The 7397-nt window shown below is 37.1% G+C and overlaps 1 long non-coding RNA gene across 1 annotated transcript; it reads left to right on the top strand.

Moving 5' to 3' along the window:
* Nucleotides 1–756: 756 nt before the first annotated feature.
* Nucleotides 757–6565, top strand: LOC113049289 (uncharacterized). Its single transcript, XR_003276592.1, has 3 exons — nt 757–830; nt 1386–1485; nt 4655–6565. It is a non-coding gene; the product is annotated as an uncharacterized LOC113049289 (long non-coding RNA).
* The last annotated feature ends 832 nt before the right edge of the window (nt 6566–7397 follow it).

Raw genomic sequence — 7397 nt, 5'->3', positions numbered from 1 at the left:
TGTGATAAACAGTTTGGAGCGCTTTGCTCATAGTATTGGTTTTAAACATCCGTTGTACTGTTGTTTTGAAGAAAACAAATGTAATGTTGGTTATATATTACTGTCTCTAATAATCTCACAGTTTTAAACACACTGCGCGCCTCTCGAATGCGATGGTGGGTTTTGTCACCCTGAGTAGTAGTGAGTTGAAAGAGAAGAGGAGGGGGCTTTTGTTCAATTTGATCCCTAACTATTTGGGGGCTCAGATTGGTGTGAAAGGGACGAGAAGGTCACTTGAAATCGCCTTTTATCCACTGCCATTTTCTCTATGGATCAGCAACTTTCAATGGACATCATCTAATCGCTCTCAAAGCAAAGGGTAGTGGGGAGAGATGTGGAAAATATCTCAAACTACGCCACTTAATATAACTGCTTGGGCTTTTTAAAAGACGTAGTCTAGCTACTCATTAATGTTTGCACAAAATCACTCCAACGCCCCCCCCCCCCCAAATTGTGTTTATTATAATAATAAAGGCCAATCGCTCCCGCTTTGGGCACATTTCAGTTGTTAAGAGTTTGAAGATTTTACTTAATTATGCGTAGTAGGTAAGAAACAACATGTCCAGTCACTTAACATTTTGCATCGTATGACCAACATAAGCTCTGTTGAAGGTTTTTTGTTGTTGTAGTTTTTTTTTTTTTTTTTTTTTTTTTTAAGAAAAATAAAAAATCGACTATCAAAGACTTTATTTAACCTGTCTTTATTTTGTAATGCACAGAAACGGGCGAACCATCTAACTGTCAGTGTGGGACTCTGCTGAATGCCTGATTAAGGTGGCAGTCAAAAACAGGTAGGAAAAATATCTGTTTTTACAGATTGTTGAGTGGCCCACAAAACGAAATGCATTGTCAAATTGCGAATTAATTATAAAATAGCAGTGACTGTAATTGTATTCAGTGAGGTATTTTCTTTCTAGTTAGCTTGTTGTAGGAGTTTAGTTAGAGTAGGCTAACTGTCAGTTCATGCTGGAGGTAATGGCTTTATTGCTCACAAACCATCATCTATTTAGAGCTTATGTGCTAATTGCCTTGGATGGTCACAGAGACCAAGATCATAAATCCGTTAGTAGTTAAAACAAGCCCAGACTAACAATAATTAGGCTACCTTACGTGTCTGAGATTTCTTAAAAGGCATGGAAACCACAACAATGACACTAAAGCACACACAAGGTAGCCTATGTTGTCAGCTAGAGGAGCAGGACCCCTTCTCTGACAAGTCATGGGCCCTGCATATGCAGAAATCTAACAGCACCTACACGATAACGTCTTAAAAAAAACTTATTAAAAATAAATATTTGTAATGACAGTAAAACTGTAGGTGTCTTCGTGTTATTACATTTGTTTAGCACAAATATGGGAAAACAAAGGCATGTCCACAAGGGCTGAGTTTCCCGAAGCATAAGCAGAAGAAACAGAACGAAAGCAGAAGTAGAACGTAAGGTGCACGTAAGTATAGCCTACTTAAGCACTTAGCCTCTTAGGCACTTTTCCATCAAAAGCATCATCTATGTAGATAGTAACAGTGTTCGTTGGCTATAGCTATTAATGAGAGCTACTGAGCATATTGTCGTTAGACTTTCTCCTCGTTTTCAGTTGGAATCAAGAGGGGACTTCAAATAAGCAATGTGTGTTTTCATAATTTAAAAAGTCATTGTATAGTCTACACTACATCCGAGAACAAAACGGTAGATGTAAAAATCGCTCAGAAAGCAATAGCCTAGTAACCCGCACTGCGCATGTCACGTGATAGGCCCGGATTTAGCTACATACGGACACTAACTTTACTCAGGGCTACTTTGATAAACATAGACTTAATAACTAATGACAAGAGAGAAAAGCTACCCTTATAAGCTTGTTATTACGGACTATTGATGTCAGAAGACATAGGCTCCTGAAATATATATATATATTTATAATTCAGAAATAATTAACAATTTTTTAACACTTCGACAAGATAAGGGTAGTTTCCACATTAAGCAGTATTTTCACTATTTCGTGTTCGAAAAAACCCATTCTTTTACATATCAACGATACCTGACGCCGGACAGCTCCTGTAATCGATGCACGAAATCCTAATAATGCGACGGGCCAACGCGGATGGACCGGTTTTTAAAATAACGTAGGCTTTAGTTACGATAACAGTGTGATTTGCAACCCATATATGTGGACAGTTTTATATTGTTTAAGACACAATAAATCACGAAAAAACAAACTATATTTCATAAATAGCATATATTAATCCAGGGAAAGCATATTAGTTCAACTTTAGCCTATTACAAGGTATTCGCTACTACTTGTTTTCAGAAACAAGGGGTTAAGTTAATTCTGTAGGAATTCAACACATCTCCATATCAAAAAGTATCCGAGGTAGGCTATCTCGCGTCCTCATATCATTTATAATCCCACAGAGATTTCCTTGAAACTAAATGTCCACCTTACATTTATCTGCTTAAACCTTTGCCATCGTGTTTTGTTATGGTTTTACAACGATTGTCCGAAGCAGAGCAAAGCCGTATATTCCTAATGCACACAGTTTAACAGGGGCGGATGGATTCTTAGGAAAGAAGAGCAAAGATAAGCGACTGTATTTGAGGGAAAGAGCTTTTGTTGTGTGTGGTAAAGAGTCACCTCGCATATTCATAACGGTCTGTTTAAACCGACCCGCAGCAGGAATTTAATTGGAATTTCGTCTGTCTTAGGCACATCCACGCTGGAAGACACACGAGATTAATTGCTTTAAAAAGGGTGATTATGTACACGTGCAAGAGGAGTACAGATAAAGAGACATAATGTCTGACTTTTACAACATACATTTCAAGATACATTTCATTAAAACTAAACAGTTTTACCACAAATGGACAGATATAATTAATATTAGCCTACTATCATTATAATATATAAACCACACACACACACACACACACAGTCAAGAAGCCTAAATATCATTTATGTTTTGTTAAGGTGTCACAGGTAAAGTGATAGAAGTGACAAAAGGTGTGAGAAGAGATCCTAAGGAACATAAAACTCACATGCAACCTTATAAAATGAGGATATTGTTTTTATACATACCAAGGTACTATAAAAACATACATGTTCAGAAACATACATATCCCAAACTACAGATAAATAAACACTCTCTCTAAAATAAACTTTAAATAACAAAAATGTAATCTCCGTCCTCTCTACCTTCAAACATGCAGCTTCATGCATCAACATTTTACAGAATATTTTCCAAGTAAAGAAAATAGCTTCCACTCTGCTTCTCCTCATAAAGTGAATATGTGTAAAAAAAAAAAAAAGTGAAAGCAGCAGCTCTATGGAGCAACGATGAGTCATAAGGTAATTGAAATTGGGTTGTGAGTAATTTTCACTTTGCTGAGTAGTTAGTCAAATTAGTGCTTTAAGGCAAATAGAGCAGGTTGTTTGAGGCTAGAGCTCCAACAGGCAGCTAAATTGATGACTCACTGTAGTGTCCAGAACGGCTCCGTATAGTCAGGAGACTTTCAGAGCGGATGATGTGGTGTCTTTATTTAAGAGAAACGATGCTTAAATGAGGCAAAAGGTACACTTTTGTAACTTATTTAACCATAAAAGGTGTATATTAGATACATAGATACACATTAGTACCTAACGTGTACTAGTACCTAAATGTGACCTTTTCTGAAAACATAGATGAACAAAGAAAGTGTTTCTTTACAAAACAAACGTATCACGACTGACTGGACTGACACAAATATCTGGTGTATCATCTAAAAAAAAAAAAAAAAACATTTGCCAGATTTCTTAATCAAGTACATCAGTGAACTGTCACAACAGTGCATATCAATATCAACTTCCTTATCTAATCCTCTGCATAATATAATGAAGCATCAGAAGTCACTTACATTTTCTCCCTTTAGTCATCAGGTTTGCTGAAGATGTATTATGTTTGATTCAGGATTCATAACTAAGAATGAACAACAGAACTAATTGTGTAGGGTGTGGTGTAGTGTATCTGTATATGTAAACAATGCATATCAAACTGGTATCTGTTTAGTCTCACTCCCGGTAGCCCTTAGTCATATCATATGTTCAACATTGTCGCAGACCTTCTGCTATGGATTTAGACAACAAAACCTGAATCAGGAATCTGAACAAGAGCACCACTCATGATCTGGCTGCATGGCGTCTTTCCTGTCACTAAGCAAAAAGTTTCCTCATCATTTCGATTATTTTGTTTTTGACAGAGAAACTAGAGACTAAATATGATGTTTTGAACAAACACAGCTACTATCATGTCCACTTCCATGTCAAAGGCAGTGAAATAGGAAAGATAAGCCAGTTTGGTCACCAAATAATATATTCCTGTATTTTCTTTTGTCACTCCTTTTCAGTCTCTATCAGAAGGTCTTTGTTGGTGAGCTAAGTAATAGATAGTTGTAGTGGCGCTGATGAATTCGGTCCTTGTCTGTGCATCTACTTTCCTTGCAATCACTACATGAAGGCAACAGACACACAACTTCAGAATCTGACTGCCTCTCTGTGCTTTTCTTTGAATAAAATGCTCTGTGAACTTTTAGTTAAATGAGACAATTGCACTCTCAGTAAACCTAATCTTTTTCGCTTTCTTTTTCAGATACTCAAAGACGGGCAGCAATGAGATATCTGCAGGCGTTTGGTGGAAAAAACACATGGTTCGATTATGCTTATTGATACACACACACCTACACCCATAGAATAAAAAAAATAAAAAAAAACAGTACCTGCATCTCTGTTTACACGTCACCCTCTTGTACTGTACATTGAGTGCCCCTCCATCAGTTCTATCTGTCTGCAAGGGAAAATATTCATTCCTAAACACAAATTCCTCTACACTTCTTAAAACATCAGCTTTTGATAAATATAGGCAGAGCTTTTATTGAAAATCTGTGAAACAGCATGTTTTCAAAAGTGAAAGCGGACCGATTACAGACAGCTGTGGCACTCCAAATGAGCCTCTCCACCCCATGCTTAGGACAGCAGTTAGTGAGGGACTTCCTGCATGGAAAGCTGTGTATGTTTTCCTTCAGTGAACTGAACATCCTGCAGATCTTAAATTCCAGTCAGCAGTAAACTCCCTGACCTCTGAGCACAAAATTAGGCACATCATACAAGCAAAAGACAAGAGGGAAAGGAAGGACTTCAAAACAGAGACAGGGAGAATGAGAGATAATTCAAACTTACACATCTTCTGTGTTGCATTTCTCATAACTATACATTGTATGAAAAGGAAACTAGAGTGCATGATTAATTATAGGCTATATAAGCAAAACAATTTTTTTTTCAACAGCAGAACATTTTATGATAGTCATAGTTTGTAAAGTATACAACCTATTTCTAGCTATTTTTCCAAACCTGACCATATGTTATTTTGTATTTAGGTTAATTCAAATTAATTTGTCAAATTACAAAATGTTTTTTGCCTAAATAAAACCAGTTCCTTTATTACAACATGGAACACATTTGTTTTGTTACATGATGACAATTTTTTTTGCACTATATCTAATCACAGGAAAATGTGGGACAATTAACAAAGCAACCCATATAAATAGATCTAATCATTGTATTGTAATGCTCATAAACTTCCAGACTCTTTTTACATATATGTGAGATCCATTTGTTTATTATGACACATATATGCAATAAAAGGGATGATCTTGTACTGTATAATACCCTTCTATGTCTAATAACACAGTGATGTAAACAGCCATGAAAGTGTCAGATTTCATCTGCTTTTACATGGACAGGGTTGTCAGTTACAACATAAGCGGTGAACCCTCACTGCCAATGTGTTTATTGAGCTATTATCAATTGACTGATGAAACAAACTACTCACCAGTCAACATATGTTCTTGATTTGCTGGATTTATTTGATTTTAAACCATATGTTTTCTGTTTTGAAATGATTATGGAGGTTTGCAACGGAGCATTCTGTGCTGATCACAAACATTAGAGTTTTGGTGAAACAATATGATTTTTACTTTTGTTTATTTTGAGTTTCAAGAGCAGTGGTGAATTTTCCTGGGGCGACGAGAGACATTTTAATCCATGTATTTCTTTTTTCATAAGGTACATTTTCCTATTTAATAAAAGATACTGCTTCATATAACCAAGATGGAAATAAAATATGTGCCTTCTGCCTTCCTCATACCACAGTCACAAAATACATTCACTGGCTATATATTTAATGCTTTTGACACTCTTCCTCTTGTCCTGAAATACTCCCATATTTCCAGTCGTCTATCAGAAAAAGCTTAAAGGTAAGTGGAGTTCCCTCATTACCTTGTAGGGCTGTTTCTGCCTTAAGTTCGCAGGTGCACAGCAATTGATAAATCCGAAAATGCCATACAATAATGTAATGTATAATGTACAATTCCTCTATGTATTTTTGATGTATAGAATGTAAAATGTTAATGTTCTGACCAGTGTTGACATTTGACATATCTGAATGCCTCTAAATAAACTATTTTGGAATATGTGCATATTAAAATTTTTCTTTTGTTTCTCATTTCCCGTGTTTCCTTTGTCTGAAATCATATGCTTTATCTGGAATATTATTGTGTCCAGCTCTCAAAGGACAGAGTTGTTTCCCAGAGCTGATCACATGATCCTATCATGTGCAATGAAGTTGTCTCCTATTGGTCAGTTACTCCACTATGCCACATTAGCACATCACTTTTTTTTTTTTGATTGTTTTACAGATTGGGGACCAGAAGGTAAAGTTATTTATAGTGTAATTTTTTTTATATGTGGTTATAAATGTGCAACCCCCCCCCCCCCCATCATTTCCCTTATTTATGTTGGTAATGACACTTGCCCTGCTTCGGTGAACTGGAGGAGAGGCCAAGGAAATCACAGCGCCTAATCACTTGAACAATGTGAGTGAATGTGTAGCTTTCTGAACAATGCGACAGCACATGATGATGTGGGTGGAAGAGAAATCCCAAAGCCCAAAAACACTCTCCCTCCATCATATTCTTTCTCGACTTTTTAGCTATTCTTTATGTACCATGTCTGTCAGCGACTTCTTTACTGGTTTTTAGGTGGTTTCGCAGATAATCAAGAAACAGTAAACACCACAGACAGTCGACTATGGCATGACCTTGGAACACGTCCTGTGCTATGCTACGTCTTTCATCTCTTTCGCTTTAGACGCTGGGCTGTGGGATTGCAGCTGTGTGGCGGGTGCCACCAGACTGTTCATGTCTTGCCTTGTGTGTATGTGCGTGCCTATGTGTGCGAGCGAGCGATCCCTTGGGGCTCTCTCCCTCAGTCCTGGCTCCCTGATTCGGTGTGTAAAAGCACCCCTGAATGATGGATTACTGTGTCAGTGCGGCCTG

This window comes from Carassius auratus, chromosome 30, assembly GCF_003368295.1.
Source record: "Carassius auratus strain Wakin chromosome 30, ASM336829v1, whole genome shotgun sequence".
Classification (NCBI taxonomy): domain Eukaryota; kingdom Metazoa; phylum Chordata; class Actinopteri; order Cypriniformes; family Cyprinidae; genus Carassius; species Carassius auratus.
This window is presented reverse-complemented; position numbering and strand designations above follow the sequence as displayed.